We start from the raw sequence: 18,954 nt of genomic DNA on the forward strand, positions 1-18,954 counted from the left end.
TAGAGATGGCTTTTTGAGTAAAGGTTTAACTACAGCCAGCTTGAAGGCCTGTGGTACATAGCCGATTATTAGAGATAGGTTGATCATATTTAAGATCGAAGAATTAATTAATGGCAGGACTTCTTTGAGCAGTTTTGTAGGAATGGGGTCTAAAAGACACGTTGATGGTTTGGAGGAAGTAATTATTGAAGTTAACTCAGAAAGATCAATTGGAGAAAAAGAGTCTAACTTAATATCAATGGTACTAAGAGTAACTGTAGATAATATTACATCTGTGGGATGATTATTGGTAATTTTTTCTCTAATGATAAAAATTTTATTTGTGAAGAAGTTCATGAAGTCATTACTAGTTAACGTTAAAGGGATGGTTGGCTCAAAAGAGCTCTGGCTTTTTGTCAGCCTGGCTACAGTGCTGAAGAGAAACCTAGGGTTGTTCTTATTTTCTTCAATCAGTGATGAATAGTAAGATGTTCTGGCTTTGCGGAGGGCTTTCTTATAAAGCAGCAAACTATTTCTCCAGGTTAAATGATGATCCTCTAGATTTGTGACACGCCATTTCCTCTCCAGATTACGAGTCATCTGCTTTAGGGTACGTGTTTCAGAATTATACCACGGAGTCAGGTACTTCTGATTTGAGGCCTTAGTTTTCACAGGAGCTACAGTATCCAGAGTCGTACGTAGTGAGGAGGTGAAATTATTAACAAGATAATCGACCTCTGTTGGGGTAGCGTTCAGATAGCTGCTTTGCTCTGTGTTGGTACAGGGCATTGGAGATGATAACAGTGGGTGGATTATATTCTTAAACTTAGTTACAGTGCTTTCAGAAAGACATCTACTTTGATAAAGTCTACTCTTCACCGCTGTGTAATCAATTATTGTAAAAGTAAATGTTATCAGGAAATGATCAGACAGGAGAGGGTTTTCAGGAAACACTGTTAAATGTTCAGGTTCGATGCCATATGTTAAAACAAGATCTAGAGTGTGATTAAAGTGGTGGGTGGGTTCTTTTACATTTTGAGAGAAACCAATTGAGTCTAATAACAGATTAAATGCCATGTTGAGGCTGTCATTTTTAGCATCTACATGGATGTTAAAATCACCCACAATAATTATTTTATCTGAGCTCAGAACTAAATTAGATATAAAGTCTGAGAAATCAGACAGAAACTCTGTGTAAGGCCCAGGTGGACGATAGATGATAACAAGTAAGACTGGTTTCTGAGTTTCACAGCTGGGGTGGACAATGTTAAGCATCAGGCTTTCAAATGAATTAAAAGTCTGTCTTGGTCTTTCATTAATTAATAGGCTGGTGTGAAAAATTGCTGCCACACCTCCCCCTCGGCCTGTGCTTCGAGATTTCTGGTAGTTAGAATGGCTCGGGGGTGTTGATTCATTTAAACTAACATAATCATCCTGCTGCAACCAGGTTTCTGTAAGGCAGAGTAAATCAATTTGTTGATCAATTATTAAGTCATGTACTAACAGAGACTTGGAGGAGAGAGACCTAATATTTAATAATCCACATTTCACTGTTTTACTCTTTGGTTCAGATGTGGATACTGTATTGTTCTTTCTTTGTAATTGTTTATGTTTAAGTTGTTTGTTGCTGGTTTTTAGTTTGTTTTTTGTCTTTTTGGAAGCTGACACAGTCTCTATGGAGATGGGTTTTTGGGGGGTAGCAGGAGGAGAGAAGCTGCAGAGAAGCGTGTAAGACTGCAACTCTGCTTCCTGGTCCCAACTCTGGATAGTCATATTTTGGGGGGTTTAATAAATTTGTCCATATTTCTAGAAATGAGAACTGCTCCATCCAAGTGGGATGGATGCCGTCTCTCCTAACAAGACCAGGTTTCCTCCAGAAGGTTTGCCAATTATCTACGAAGCCCACATCGTTTCTGGGACACCACTCAGACAGCCAGCAATTTAAGGAGAACATGCGGCTAAACATGTCACTCCTGGTCTGATTGGGGAGGGGACCAGAGAAAACTACAGAGTCCGACATTGTTTTGGCAAAGTTGCACACCGATTCAATATTGATTTTAGTGACCTCCGATTGGCGTAACCGGGTGTCATTACTGCCGACGTGAATTATGATTTTACTGAATTTACGTTTACCCTTAGCCAGCAGTTTTAAATTTCCTTCAATGTCGCCTGCTCTGGCCCCTGGAAGACAATTGACTATGGTTGCCGGTGTCTCTAGCTTCACATGTCTGAGAACAGAATCGCCAATTACCAGAGTTTGACCCCCGGCGGGTGTGTCGCCGAGTGGGGAAAAACGGTTAGACACATGAACGGGTTGGTGGTGTACCTGGGGCTTCTGTTTAGGACTATGCTTCCTCCTTACCGTGACCCAGCCTCCCTGATTCCCCAGCTGCTTGGGACCTGCCGGGGAACAGCTAGCGGGGCCTACGCTATTTTCGGCTGCACCAGCTACAGGGGCCTGGCTAGCTACGGGTGAATGAAGGGTGCGAAGCCGAGTCTCCAATTCAGTAATCCTGGCCTCCAGCGCTGCAAATATGCTACATTTGTTACAGATATCATTACTGCTAAAGGAGGCCGAGGAGTAACTAAACATCTGACACAATGAGCAAGAAAGTGCAGGAGGGACAGGTGAAGTAGCCATGGTGCTAATGAGTCGGCTACGAGCTAAGCTAGGCTAGCGAGACAGTACAGAGACAGTGAGTGAATACTTTGGCTATAAATTAGGTAGTGAGTACACAGAAAGTGTGCTTCGGATGAAGCACGTGAAGATTATACTATGAAAGAAGAATGTATTTAAAAGTTGTTAATTAAATCGCTAAGCAAATAAGCTACTCAGAAACACCACTGTGTTTGAGCAGGAACAGGAAGTGATGGCTGGTTAATGTTAGCTGTCTAATATTGCTGCCTCTGTTCGGTGGTGTCGAGCCAAACGCACTTTAACGTGTGTTTGAACGAGCTGACGGTTCACTCGTTAAGCTGAAAGAAAGATGCTTTAATCACAGCAGTCACACATGTGTCCACTGCACCATCTGGAACTCTTCTTGTTTACACTCGTAATAACACAAACACTAAATCCTGCTTCTCTGCTGCTGTTGTGTAGCAGTGTGTACACCTGAGACTGTCACCTGTCTGTCTGTCCTGCACTCTCTCTCTGTTTCTTTCTCTCTGATTGTGGAATAAAAGTATGAACATGTGTTTATAAGTTACACTTGTGTTTGAATCCTGCAGCTTATCACACATTTGATTTCCATGTGTGACGACTGCAAGTGTCCAGAGTGAGGACAGACTGAGGGAGCCACTGCTGCACATCATCTGTGAGGCTTTGCAGCCCTGATGATCCACCAGGACAAACTCAGCAGTGTGTGAGGAAGAGGAGGAGGAAGAGCCAGCAGCAGCTGACAGATGGAGAGAATAGACAGACTGTTCCCTGTTTGTGAAGGACTGCTAGGAAAGTTTAACATAACTGTCTGTGCTGAATCAGTCTTATTAGGTAATGTTCAAATAATGTGATCATCCCAGTGTTTCCAGTGTGGGAGAAAGTACTCAGGGCCTTCAAGTTACACACTATGAAAGGCAGCAACAAGTTTAATGTTCAGAAACCTAAAGTCTGTATCAGCAGCAGAATGGAGCTAAAAATAAATGTTGGTTTCAGTTCTATGAAGCTTTGAGTATTTTGGATCAGTAGCTGCTGTGTTTGTTGCATCATATTGCTGTAACTGTTTATATGCTTTATATATTCTGAGCTAAGCTGATCTATAGTGTTACATCATATTCTATAAGGATGTTATGTGTTTGTAGACTTTCTGCCCAGTTTGACCCATTTAGCAGAAGTCAGCCTGTTTAAGGCTCTGATATCTATTCTGTGTGACTTACAGCAGTTATGACATGGTCTGATTTTCTCACCCAATAAAGGAATATTTCATATATCAGTCTACTCTTCATTCTATCAGACACAGTTATCACAGCTCCTACATTTGCTTTTTACACATGTATGTAAGCATTCAGCCACATTTAGTACCAACATATTAAATGAACAATATTTGTCTCTTATATATGATACATCTATATACACACTGTCACAGATACTTGTCTGTGAGTGAAGTGATTAATATAATAACTATAATATTGGCCATATTATATTTACATTACCACAGTGAGATGACTTTAGTCTCATGAACAACATCAGCTAATTGTTATTTACAGCTAATCTTAAACGACTGTTCAGCACAGAAATGAAGCCCAACAATCATGTTTCACAGTCCTGTGGTCTCAGCCTCAGATACTCATCAAATCACACAGAGCTCATGTAGAAACAAATGAACTAAATATGTTCTCCTTCATTTCTGTCAAACAAAGCTGTATGAAACGTTTCCAGCTGTTAGTATCATGGTTGCTAGGCAACCTGGGCAGCGCGACGGAGGCTAGACGTCCCGTTTAACGAGCCTACGAGCCTCGCACTTCGGCCTTAGCGGTCTTTGAGTACGCGGCCCTTGAGGACTTTAAAGCTGCAGAACCTGAATCGGGATACAGCCATGATGATCTCCAGCCTCGTGCTCGCCAACATTCTCACCTGAGTTAAGAAGACGATCACTGAAATGGTCTCAGCAGGTCCTTTGATGACAGCAATGAAATGCAGTGGTAAGGCTTTTTGGGGATTAAGTTCGTTTTCATGGCAAAGAAGGACGATGCAGTTCATCTGATCACTCCTCATAACATTCTGGAGTGCAGGCAAAATGCTATTATAAAAACTTAAGCAGCAACTTCTCCAGGTTCCAATATTTATGCAATTCTCAAACCTTTTGGCCACGACTGTATAACCTCTTCTGAAGTTTAGTGGATATTATACATGGTTATGCTCAGGATGTGTCGGCCAGTTTCCACTGGAAACGCCTTTTGGTTAAACTGTCAGCGAGGAATTTGCATTTGCACTGTTACATTTTTATATAACTTTAATGCACATAAACAACAGCTGCTTGTTTCAGTGAAAATACATTGATGGGTTTTTAATAAAGTTGTGCAGCTGTAAAGTATTTTGTCTGGTGTCAATTCTATCGTCAGCTACATCGTTATGGCAAATGTTCAAATGTATATGGTGATAAATATCTTTGGTCATATGGTCCTGCTCTGTCTGTCACCTTCTGTGTTGAGCTCATTGTTTCCTCTGTAGTGGCTGAGCTGAGTCCAAGTAGCTGAAAATGTTCCTCTGCTGCTCCGTCAGACTCTCCTCCTCCTGCTGATCAGCTGGGACACAAAACAGCTCTTTGTTAGGCTCCACACTGCACTGAAGAGTCAAAGTGTCTCATATGTTCATCTGACAAGTAAAAGAACACATTTTTGTTTCCCGAGGTGGGCAACTTGTTGGAAAAAAACACAAAAGCTTTGAGCACTGATACCTGCCATTGCTGCCATTGAAAGATGCAACGCCAGCAATGTGGATTGTCAAGACTCAAACCAATCATCAAGCAAAGACAACAGGGATCATTTGTTTCTGTTTATTTAGCATTCACAGCATTTGTAGTTGCCTTCTGTGCAGGGGAAGTCCACGCACACTGTGTGGTACCGCCATCCGCAGAAGGTGCATTCAACCTCTGTAAGAGAAACGAGATTGTCTGAGACTGAAATGATATTAACTAAAGAAGTGGTGATTTGTAAAACTTCACATTTTGATCCGGGACGTACTCTGCATGAAAACAAGCGCTCACTCTTCCTGCTCAACAAATGACAAGGGCGGAGCCTTATACCACGTGATACAGAAGCTGTGCCGTGTGATGCTAAAATTAGCAGGGAAACAACAACGGAGAGCACGTCAGGGATGACGAGAAAGTGACAGGAGAAAATCCGTCCCGGTCAACCACCCAAACATCAATAACGGGAACCTTATACAGCGCTTCCCTATACACGTCGAACTCCCGCAGGCACAAAGACATCACGGAGGCTATCACTTATCACCTGACCAAAGATATGGCTCCATCAACACTGTGCAAAACGAGGGATTTAGGAAAACGATCAACACCCTAGACAAACGCTACACAGTGCCGTCCCGCAACTATTTTTCTATTGTTGCACTACCTGCTCTGTACACGCAGCGTCGAGCAACGGTGGAGACGGAATTTCAAGCAGGACAACATTTTGCTGCAACAACAAAACATGAGACATTTGTTGTTTTATGTTTATTTATTGTTATGAGAGAATCATGATCTCAATTCTAAGCCAAAAAAAATCGTGATTCTCATTTTATGCAAAATCGTGCAGCCCTAACATTAACACAAAACTATTGTTTCACCAGAGAAACACACATGAAGAGAGAGACAATAACAGCTACCAAACAGTCGTCATAATTCGTCACACAATGAGAAAAGGACAAATCAACAAGTAACAATGACTAATTAATATTAAAATCTGTAACATAATGTATTGTTTGGAGTTTAGTCTGATTGGTTCAGGATGAGCTGCCATTATCCAATCACACGTCTGCTTACCTGCATCTTTTCTCTTTTTTCTAACCTGAGCACCTGATGGCTTTGAACTTTTGTTGTCCATCTTCCATTGGTTTGAATTTTGCGCTCCAGTACAAACACAAATCCCCCAACCCGAGGATCAGCACAATTAACCTAACAGACCTACACCTTAGTTCACAGATTCACTTTGTCTAAGGTTGATTTCTGGGATTTCACACAACCCAGGATTCAGATCGTGAATCCCTGATGGGCTTGGATTTACATCATTATAAATGAAATGTGCTCTACTTGGAAGCAGCCGGCCCCGCCCCTTTTGACGGCTTGTGTGAGACTTTAAATCATCAAACTGTAAATTATAAATTAAATTGTTATTGAGCCTTTACCCCGAGTCCTAAAGTGTAGATTTATTTTCTTACTCTTCTTATATTTATTGTTTGTTTACTTGCACCGCTGTAACTGCAGCCTCGTCGTCTCGTCTCTCTATATGCTGGACTGTCTGTAGCGGAGATGACAATAAAGTTTACTTTGACTTCAGCAGCGCGCAGGCGCACCGAGGGCTCTCGCGCTCACTTTATAGAATTTAGAAAAAGCATCGGTGCAGATTATAAGTCTGTATCATAATATCTGTTTGTTGTGTTGTTTTTATTTTGCGAGTTGGTTATTAGATGCCGCTCCAGCCAGCCAGAGACTCCCCGCCGCCCCGCCCTCTCCTCCCTGTGCCGCCAGCAGCAGGCGCACCTCGCAAACGGAGGGCGCCCTTACTCCCAGCAAATGGCTGATAGAAAACCGATCGGTGCCTACGAATTTCCCAATATGCGCTGGCATGACGTCGGGGAAGCATGGGTACGACCGATTATTTTATTTTTTTCTTGCCAATGCCCGTGATGCCCCCCCCACCACGATGCATTCTATTGGTTTGCACACTTACACACACCCAGCTGTGGTTTCCTGTTTTGCTGGACTCTGGAGAGCCCCGCCTTTAACGCTCTTCTCTCACAGAGAGCAACAGAAAACTTGGAAAAACTCCAGATTGACTGAACTCAGTTCAAAGTTACCTTGACACCTTTAGATGTGAGACGTAGTGATGGTCCGCTTGAAGCTGACGCTCCGGTGCGTGTGTCAGAAAGATCAACGCGCTGCTTCAGAAGCACCGTGTCGAGGCTTGATTCGTTTGGCCAGAGTCACGTGATCAGTGACGTCTGAAGCTTCGTTTAGAACGTACCTTTTTTTAAATCGAACTTTATTGAAACACAATGAGTATACAACATACAAACAGATGAAGTTTACAAAAGAACAGAACATGAACATACAGAATCAGAATCAGAATCAGAATGGGGTTTATTGCCAGATGTTGAGGTTTACAACATTAGGAAATTGCTGCGGTGCTTCAGTGCAAACAATAAGAATTAAAGTGCTATGTAGAAAGAAAGATATGTGCAGAACCAGGAGTAAAAAAATGATGATATGAGTAGGCGAAAAAAATCAACATATTGTAACGTGCAGTGGAGATGAAGCCAGCCGCGGAGGTGTGCAGGTGGATAGCGAATGAGCAACAGCTTCTGACTTTCCAAAAAGTACTCATTTATTTACAATATCAAAAATAAAAGTGCTACCTCTACCACACATTACTAAAGAGCACACTAGTCCGCGTAAACACAGGAGCATCCATTACAGGAGGAGTGCGAAGAAGAACAAAAAGGGGGTGACACCAGTCGTGAGACAGGAGGCGCCGCCATGTGGTGATACACTGCATTACAATAGCAACTGTTACATAGTCCCCCCCTGGTGAGAAAAAGGCTGTCCTCAGCCGTACACAGCTGAAAAAGCACACACCACACCTAACAGTACCCTATACATAGAGGTTACAGCTAAGATTGGTGCACACACACAGGGCAAAAGACCATTTAAAAATGAAATTGGTAAGACGAACATGTACAGTGGAAAATCAGTTTTCTTAGTTTTTTTCTTTTGTTCTTTTTTTTTTCTAAGTAAATGCCAAGAATGAACCTTAACGCACGAAAGAGCCATAAAACTGGATTAAGTAGAGCAAACAGAAACATCTACATATCATGACTCAAAGTAGCAATGCAACAAGACAGCATCAAACAGGTTTAACCAAAACATTTCACTTCAGATCAATCCTGGTTGTGTGAAAATCATTAGTCCATCTTTTGTTGCTCCAGCCAGACGTAACTCTGGGGCAACGTCTGGGCCTGAGATTGTAATGTCCACCAGCAGCTGGGTGCTGGACAGATCTGGGTGAAACACTCTCTGGAACAGCGCCCACACCAGAAGAAGAGTCAATGTCCAGTAAATCAAAGGGGAATGGCTCAGAGTCAATGTCAGTGTCTGCAGGGGGGCCAGGGTGGGCCTGAGAGTCAGAGTTCAGACCCTCTGTGGTCTCTCTCTCAGCAGGCAATGAAACAGAATGTTCTTTGGAAGTGAGAGAGTCCCAGGTATGGAACGGTTGCATGTTCACAACATGATAAACACCTGCATCCACACCGGAGTCCACCCAAGTGAGCCTGTAATTAACATCACTGAGTCTCTGAGATACACACAATGGTCCCTGAAACAGTGGTGCAAGTTTAGCAGTAAAGTTAGACTGAGCGTCTGACCTGGGGTGCGTCTTAACTCTCACAAGGTCACCAACACGAAATGTGGCATGTCGATGTCTCAAGTCATAGTAATGTTTTTGTCTGTCATGGCTATAGTCCAAAGCTGCTTTGGCGTGGTCGTGAGCTTCCTGCAGGGAGGCTCTCAGAGTCTCAGGGTAAGGCACACCCGGTTCATCAACACCTGCTGTAGAAGGCTGAGTGATAAGGTCAAGCGGGGTGTCTAACTCACGACCATAAAGCATCATGGCAGGAGTCATACCTGTACTGTCATTAGGGCTGCCACAAACAATTATTTTGATAGTCGACTAGTCACCGATTATTTATGCGATTAGTCGACTAATCAGATCATCATCCACTGGACGTAAAACTACAGCTTATTGCACCAGCAGCATCTGCTCTTATATAACTATCATTAGCTTACAGCTTTAAGCTTTTAAGGTGCTAACTAAAAATAAAGACAAGATGATAGTTTATTCAATTTTAATGAAATTTGCAGATTGTTTCGGTAAAGTTTAATAAACTCCTTGCTATCTAAAATATAACAGGACACCGGAGTATATTCTCCAGCATCTCACACTTCTGATAATCAGCTGTCTGCTTGACGTTTATTCAGCTGTGTAAAAACTATAACTTTAATCTCAGACAAACCGATTTACTCAGGAACAAATAAAATACTAAAAAAAAAAAAAAGCCAAACAACAACATTTTTAATTTATCTAAGTGACTCATATATATTTAACCTGAGCTCATTGCAAGTAAATGCAATGAGTATACAACACAATTAAAGACGGCGGTGGGTTTGAAAACAATTTGCCGGGAGTCCGGTGTTCTCACAGCGCTCGTGACCTAGCCCCCGGCTAGCTATCGAGCTAGTGGGTAACAGACGTCTCCGAAAACGTCGGAGCGCTTTTGAAAATATGTGGTGTCTTGATAAACTGAGCAGATATTTGAGGTTTACACAGCTACATTCTCGCCTGAAAATATGTTAAACGTTTATTTTGTGACCCAGAAAGAATAATAAGAGTAATATTAAAACTAACTAGCTACCGCCATTGTTGGAAACTAAGCTGGGCCGCGCTATGAATTCTGGGACACAGCTGCTTCTTCTTCTTCTTCGGGGTTTAACGGCAGCTGGCATCCTTGTACATGCAGTGCTGCCATCTTCTGTTTCAGTCTGTTATTACACTCTTAAATCCTGCTACTTATTCCTGTGTCTTTTGCGATCTTACAAAGCTTCAAACGACGCGTCGACTATTAAATCAGTCGTCGACGATTTTGATAGTCGACGTAATCGTGACTAGTCGACAAATCGTGGCAGCCCTAACTGTCATGGGGGGGTCGGTGCGCAGAGCAAAGCAAATCTGAGGGAGAAACTTGTCCCATGATGTCTGCTTATCACCTACATAAGCGCGGATTGCAGTTTTCAGAGTCCGGTTGACGCGTTCAGTAGCATTTGTCTGAGGGTGATATGCCGTAGTGAGTCTGTGCACCGAGCCTAAGGCAGAAACAACATGTTCAAAAAGCTCACTCACAAAAGGAGACCCTCTGTCAGAAATGAGGTAAGTGGGTGTACCATGCCTAGCAAAAATGTCAGTGACGAATTTACCAGCTGCTACCTGAGATGTAGCTTCTTTGACAGCACTGGCTTCAACCCATTTAGTCAAATAGTCAACAAACACGATCAAATAAGCATTACCAGTGGGGGTGCGGGGAAGTGGCCCAACAAAATCCACACCCACATACTCCCAGGGTTTCTGGGGGACAATGGGAACCATAAGACCGGCTGCTTTTTTCTGACTTGGCTTGGTGAGTTGGCACACTGAGCATGAAATCACATAGCGTTTCACATCAGCTGCCATTTTGGGCCAGAAAAACCTAAAACGCAGTCTAGCCAATGTCTTAGAAACACCCAAGTGACCTGCTGTGGGGTGGTCATGGTAATAGTCCAGCAAGGTGCCTCTCATGGAAGTAGGGGCAAACAGTTTCAGCTCTTTCAAAGGGTGCAAAACACATGTGGACTTGGGTTCTCTGTGATACAAAAGAGAGTCATACACAACATACTGTAACAAGGTGGCATTGTCCGAGCTGTTCAGAGAGTCTGCTTCAATGTCTCTGAGGAGTGGACCTGTGACATGATCGTCTAACTGCAGCTGTCTGAATTGTGAACGGTCAGCCAGAATGACGGGGGGCAGAGTACGAATGTCCAGGCTGCCCATAACAGCATGATCTGGTAAAAGATCAGTCGGCCTGTCACAGGTCAGAGGCAAAGGGTTGCGTGACAGTGCGTCGGGAACTTTGTTCTGTGCACCAGGTTTGTGCACTATTGTGAAATCAAAGTCCTGCAAACGAAGTGACCAGCGGGCGAGTCGGCCCGTTGGGTTTTGACGAGACATGAGCCACCTGAGACTGTTGTGGTCAGTGAAGATAGTAACATGAACACCTTCAACATATGGGCGGAAGTGTTCCAGAGCCCATATCACAGCGAGGCACTCCTTCTCTGAAGTGCAGTAGGGGAGTTCAGCTTTGTGAAGGAAGCGACTAGCAAAAGCCACAACGTACTCACGACCCTTGTCATCCTTTTGCATCAACACTGCCCCAAGACCAATGTCACATGCATCGGCATGAATGGAAAAGGGACGGTTGAAGTCTGGAAATGACAGGATCGGGGCTGATGTGACATGATCCTTCAAAGTGTCCATGGCCCTTCGACAGCTGTCGTCCCAGTGGAAAGCATTGTCCTTTCTGGTGATGGCGTGAAGAGGTTCGGCATGGCGGGCATAATTCTGAATGAAGCGTCGATAATAGCCAGTCAAGCCAAGGAACTGACGGACTTGTTTCACTGAGGTTGGGGTATCAAACTCCTTAACCGCCTTTACTTTGTCCGGATCGGGCTTAACACCTGATGATGTGATGCGGTACCCGAGAAAGGTGAATTCATCGAGGCAGAATTGGCACTTTTTGAGCTTCAATGACAAGCCAGCAGCCTGGAGTCTGCCCAGCACCTCCTCTAGATCCACTAAGTGCTGTTCAAAGGTAGGTGAGGCGATAACAATGTCATCCAGGTAGACTGCGCACGTTTTGTAAATGAGGCCAGTAGGGCTGCCACGATTAGTCGACTAGTCACGATTATGTCGACTATCAAAATCGTCGACGACTGATTTAATAGTCGGCGCGTCGTTTGAAGCTTTGTAAGATCACAAAAGACGCAGGAATAAGTGGTAGGATTTAAGAGTGTAATAACGGACTGAAACAGAAGATGGCAGCACTGCATGTACAAGGATGCCAGCTGCTGTTAAACCCCGAAGAAGAAGAAGCTGTGTCCCAGAATTCATAGCGCAGCCCAGCTCAGTTTCCAACAATGGCGGCAGCTAGTTAGTTTTAATATTACGCTTATTATTCTTTCTGGGTCATAAAATAAACGTTTAACATATTTTCAGGCGAGAATGTAGCCGTGTAAACCTCAAATATCTGCTCAGTTTATCAAGACACCACATATTTTCAAAAGCGCTCTGACGTTTTCGGAGACGTCTGTTACCCACTAGCTCGATAGCTAGCCGGGGGCTAGGTCACTAGAGCAGCTGAGGCTCCCAGCAAATCGTTTTCAAACCCACCGCCATCTTTCGCTACTCAGGTTAAACATATATATGTCACTTAGATAACTTAAAAATATTATTGCTTGGCTTTTTTTTAGCATTTTATTTGTTCCTGAGTAAATCGGTTTGGCTGAGATTAAAGTTATAGTTTTTACACAGCTGAATAAACGTCAAGCAGACAGCTGATTATCAGAAGTGTGAGATGCTGGAGAATTTACTCCGGTGTCCTGTTATATTTTAGATAGCAAGGAGTTTATTAAACTTCACCGAAACAATCTGCAAATTTCATTAAAATTTAATAAACTATCATCTTGTCTTTATTTTTAGTTAGCACATACCTTAAACACTTAAAGCTGTAAGCTAATGATAGTTATATAAGAGCAGAGGCTGCTGGTGCAATAAGTTGTACGTTTTACATCTAATGGATGCATGATCTGATTAGTCGACTAATCGCAAAAATAATCGGTGACTAGTCGACTATCAAAATAATTGTTTGTGGCAGCCCTAGAGGCCAGCAAGCACAGAGTTCATGAGTCTCTGAAAAGTTGCAGGTGCGTTGCAGAGCCCAAAGGGCAGCACCCGAAACTGGAAGAGACCGCAGTGAGAGATGAAGGCAGTTTTAGGCTTCGAGTCCTCTGCTACAGCAACCTGCCAATAGCCTCGCGCTAAGTCCAATGTCGAGACAAACTTTCCTCTTGCCAGAAAGTCCAAAGACTCATCTACACGAGGCAGGGGATACGAGTCTTTTCGGGTAACTTGGTTGAGCCCTCGAAAGTCCACACAAAACCTTGGTTCCGTGGCAGCTCTATTTACAATGACTACAGGAGCTGCCCAAGGGCTTGTGGAAGGTTCAATGATGTTGTCCTTCAACATTTGTTGCACTTGTTCTTCAATCACACGTTTCTTAGCAGGTGACGTGCGATAGGGTGGGAGATTGACAGGTGTTGCATTGCCAGTCTCTATGGCGTGCTCAGAGCCGTTCGACCAAGTTGACCATCAAACAAGGAGCTAAACTTGCTGAGCAGATTTAGTAAAGCATCCTTGTTGTTCTCTGAGAGACTTGCTTCAGACAGTTTGGCTGTTAAGTCTGAGCGAACCAAGTCCAAAGACATCAGTGTTCCAGGTGAATGTGAGTAATCATTTTGAAGGTCCTCTTCATTGTCTGCGAGTGGGCAGGGGATGTCCTCAACGTAGACTAGTGGGAATGTGAATAGAAACAGAAGCTCTTGCCATAAAATCCATTCCCAGAATGAAAGGAGAGGACAAATCTGGTATTATGGCAAAACGCTGGTAAAAGTTCTTGTTCATGAATCCAATATTGAGCCAAATAACACCAACAGGGATACAGGGAGCATTATTGGCGAGGTTAACTGCAGGACCATTCCACTCACTTGTGTTTCTAGGGTAAGAGTCATTTACTTGAATGAGATCTGTTCGTACAGCCGAGAGGGAAGCACCCGTGTCGAGGGTAGCATCCACAGATGAAGCATTGAAGTTCACTTTCGTTCTTAGTGGGGTATTCCAGTGGACTTGTGAAAAATTGTCTTCCAAGTGTCCAAGACTGTGTCCACCGTGTAGTGAATCGGGCGTGTGAGGCTCCGTTAGTAACTGGGGGAAGGTTGGCCTCTGTGAAATGTCCTCCCCCCCCCCCCCCCCTGTAGTTTCCCAACTGCCTGTATTGTGGCTGGGATGTGGTGCTGCTTAATTCCACCTTTTCATGGCCAGGGTCAGAGGGGCCAGGTGCTGGCAATGGCTGGACTGGGCCATGCCTAGCGGTGTTCGAGGCTCGTTGTGGCAAATGAGGTTGGGTGTTACAGTTTGGGCAGGTGCGTGTAGTGAACCCTGGCTGAGAGCATTTGAAGCAATAAGGTTCAGGCTTATAGTTGTCTTTGCTACATAAAGCAGGCTGTGGTCTTTGTGGTCCAAGCACTAAGTGAAGCTCATGAGCGCGTAGCAGCAAGTCCATTACAGAAGTGACATTAGCGCCATACAGGGCAACTCTGTATTTTTCGAGAGCATGTCTACTAATTAGGTCAATTCTGTCTTTTTCAGGTGGGGGGCTCTTCAGTTTGTCAAACTCACTCAACATGTGGGCGACAAAGGTTGGGAGCGGCTCGTCCTGAGCCTGAACACGATCCAAAATTCCTCTCAGGATGCGTTCTTGGTTGTCGGAGGGCAGAAAAACTGTCTTAAACAGTTGACAGAATTTAGCCCATGATGTGATGTGGGAACTCAGTGCCTTGAACCATTTCCCGGGCTCTTTTGCAAGAAAGTGTGGCAGTTCGTTTGGCAATTGCCCATCAGTTAGGTTCAATGAGGCTTTGTATGTGCCAACTGCATTTAACCAGTCCTCAGGTTGCACTTCTCTCTTTTTCTTTCTCCCAAGCGGAGCAGCGGCACACCACGGTATCCAGAAATTAGTCGGGTCCCACCTGAGCTGAGGCTGTAGCCATGGCGGGAGAAAACGTCCGAGAGTCCGCAAAACTGGGGGGATTTCCGAGACAGTTCACGTGCTAGAAGAGAAGAATCCTCGGCGGGATGCAAAAATCGTCTGAAGTCCAAGGGGAAAAAGTTCGGGCGCCAGTTGTAACGTGCAGTGGAGGTGTGCAGGTGGATAGCGAATGAGCAACAGCTTCTGACTTTCCAAAAAGTACTCATTTATTTACAATATCAAAAATAAAAGTGCTACCTCTACCACACATTACTAAAGAGCACACTAGTCCGCGTACACACGGGAGCATCCATTACAGGAGGAGTGCGAAGAAGAACAAAAAGGGGGTGACACCAGTCGTGAGACAGGAGGCGCCGCCATGTGGTGATACACTGCATTACAATAGCAACTGTTACAATATAAATATTGTTCTGAGGCTTTTTGTTGGTTGAGTCTGAAATTGATTGTATGTACAATTCATATCCTTATAAAACGGCAGAAATATGGTGTTTTATTAATAAACTTACATTTATGGATATAAAATAGGGCTGCCACGATTTGTCAACTAGTCACGATTACGTCGACTATCAAAATCGTCGACGACTGATTTAATAGTCGACGCGTCATTTGAAGCTTTGTAAGATCCCAAAAGACGCAGGAATAAGTAGCAGGATTTAAGAGTGTAATAACGGACTGAAACAGAAGATGGCAGCACTGCATGTACAAGGATGCCAGCTGCCGTTAAACCCCGAAGAAGAAGAAGAAGAAGCAGCTTTGTCCCAGAATTCATAGCGCAGCCCAGCTTAGTTTCCAACAATGGCGGTAGCTAGTTAGTTTTAATATTACTCTTATTATTCTTTCTGGGTCACAAAATAAACGTTTAACATATTTTCAGGCGAGAATGTAGCTGTGTAAACCTCAAATATCGGCTCAGTTTATCAGGACACCACATATTTTCAAAAGCGCTCTGACGTTTTCGGAGACGTCTGTTACCCACTAGCTCGATAGCTAGCTGGGGGCTAGGTCACTAGCGCTGTGAGAACACCGGACTCCCGGCTAATCGTTTTCAAACCCACCGCCGTCTTTCGCTACTCAGGTTAAATATATATGAGTCACTTAGATAAATTAAAAATGTTGTTGTTTGGCTTCTTTTTTTTTTTTAGTATTTTATTTGTTCCTGAGTAAATCGGTTTGGCTGAGATTAAAGTTATAGTTTTTACACAGCTGAATAAATGTCAAGCAGACAGCTGACTGCCTCCTGACATCTGACCCACGTTAAACTCATGGACTGAACATACACACCCCCACAATGGACAACTGTACCCTCAAACACGCAATAATAACATGGAGTGAACCACCACTCACAACCACTAGCACTTTATATAGCCTCTGTAGAAACTATCTACACCCTCACTTATCTTAACTGCACTACTGTATAGCTCTGTGTAAATAATCATTCTGTACATTCAATAATCTTTAATCCTACAACTGTTTACAACTTGCATAGTTCCCATTTCTGTATAGCTGTATATCTCAGATTTCTGTAAAGTTATTTATTTCATATTCTGTATAGTTTTTCATATTTATATCCTGTTCATAGCTTGTACTCACTACAGCCTGTACATACTTAGTTATAGAATATTCACAACATACTTCATACCGTGTACATTATAACATACCATAATAGACCCATTTCTGTAATATACTTACATATCTATACTATTGCTAATATATATTGTAATATACCTATATCACTAAAGCACTTCTGGATGGATGCAAACTGCATTTCGTTGCCCTGTACCTGTGCATGTGCAATGACAATAAAGTTGAATTCTATTCTATTCTATTCTATTCTGATTATCAGAAGTGTGAGATGCTGGAGAATTTACTCCGGTGTCCTGTTATATTTTAGATAGCAAGGAGTTTATTAAACTTCACCGAAACAATCTGCAAATTTCATTAAAATTGAATAAACTATCATCTTTTTATCATCATATTTTTAGTTAGCACCTTAAAAGCTTAAAGCTGTAAGCTAATGATAGTTATATAAGAGCAGATGCTGCTGGTGCAATAAGCTGTAGTTTTACGTCCAGTGGATGATGATCTGATTAGTCGACTAATCGCATAAATAATCGGTGACTAGTCGACTATCAAAATAATCGTTTGTGGCAGCCCTAATATAAAATAGCTAAAAGTATTAACAAATATTTTATAAAAAAAACATTTATCATTCTTCCTGGGGAACTTAAAGAAAAACAATAAAACATTTCCCCATCGTAAAGAAAACTCCCTTAAAATATGGACAATAACAAAACTGCTAAATTCTTCCAGAATCTCTGTGTAGAGGAACCAAAAGAGATGTGCCATAGTTTCTGGATGATCCCCACAGAAAGTTCAATTAGTATTTATGTCTCTTTTAAATGTTACCATATAGTGACTGGCTGGGTCACATTTATGAAGAATTTTATATGAGATTTCCTTCACCTTGTTCACAATTAGATATTTATGGGATCATCCAGACTGTCTTCCAGGTGATATCTGGAACATGTCGGTTCCAGTAAGATATTCTATATATGGGAGAGACATGAGATCTTCTTGGAATAAACTACGTATTCTCTTATTGCTGTTACCAAGTTCCTGTGAAAAGCAGATTTTCCCCACTGCTGACTCAGCTGGATCAGGGAGAGTGACTGAGGCAGATATTGAGCTGTCAGTGTTTTTATATAACATTAAAGTCCCTGAGGGTATGGCACCAAGCACCATTGAGAATTCCCCAACACTGTTTGACAAGTTTGACGAGCATCTTGACTTTTGGTCTTTGGATATTAACAGTCCTGGATATGTGACTTCTTGTTTAACAGAAATGTTACAGAGAGCATTTGCAGTGCAGCCTTTAATTGCTAGTAATTCACATTTTTTTTAGATTTCGACATAAAGCAGATGCCTCAGAGAAATCACTAATAACACTAAGGGCTGGACGGATTTGATTTGCATTCTTCAAGAAGAGTGTGGTGTCATCAGCTAGCTGGCTGATGATGAGCTCCTTATCAGCTGTGCTGATTCCTTGTATAACAGGTCAAATCTCGGGGTGGAGTCTTAATCATTTTAATTGAGCTATTGCCATTCGTGTACAAGGTTTTGATAGCTTTACAGAAAAATGCCAAATTTTTCCAAAGAGTGGAAAATAAATTGATGTTCAATTGTATCAAAAGCCTTTTAAAAATCCAGGAAGAGAATGAAGCTATAGTCAGATACCAAATCAGAGTAATCAAGTAGATCTAAAACCAGTCTCATGTTCTTAGAAAGGTGTCTGTTTCTCATAAAGCCTGATTGTGTCTCATCCATAATTGTGTCCAAGAACTCTTTCATTCTGTTAGCAAGAACTAAAGCCATAATCTCATAGTCATCATTGAGCAGACAGATGGGTCTCCAATTATCAATAAGAAGTAAGTCTTTGTTTGGCTTTGGAATAAGTGTTATGAGACCCTGAGCAAGAGTAGGAGGGAGGATGTTATTCTCTACACTTCCTATGAAAAGCTGCAGTAAGAACGGAGCCAGGAGATTAGAAAATGATTCATAAAACTCTGCAGTTAAACCATCTGTGCCGGGAGATTTGTTGGCCTTAAGTGCAGAAATAGGATTACAAACGTCCTCCACAGTCAGAGGGCTGTCACAGTGACTTCTATCTTCCACAACAATAGTTTTTAGGTTTTTAATATTATTGAGAAACAGCGTTGAGACATATATATATATATATTCTACTTTTCTAAATGATTGACTATTTCAATGGAGAACCTAAATGACACGGACCCGTGTTTGTTATTACATATCTCTATTTTGAATGTGACAAGTCTATCATTCCCTGTTATTCATAG

Source organism: Mchenga conophoros, linkage group LG3 (assembly GCF_057382185.1).
Source record: "Mchenga conophoros isolate Kocher_MC1m ecotype Shallow Benthic linkage group LG3, M_conophoros_male_GT1.1, whole genome shotgun sequence".
In the NCBI taxonomy this organism is placed as follows: Eukaryota; Metazoa; Chordata; class Actinopteri; order Cichliformes; family Cichlidae; genus Mchenga; species Mchenga conophoros.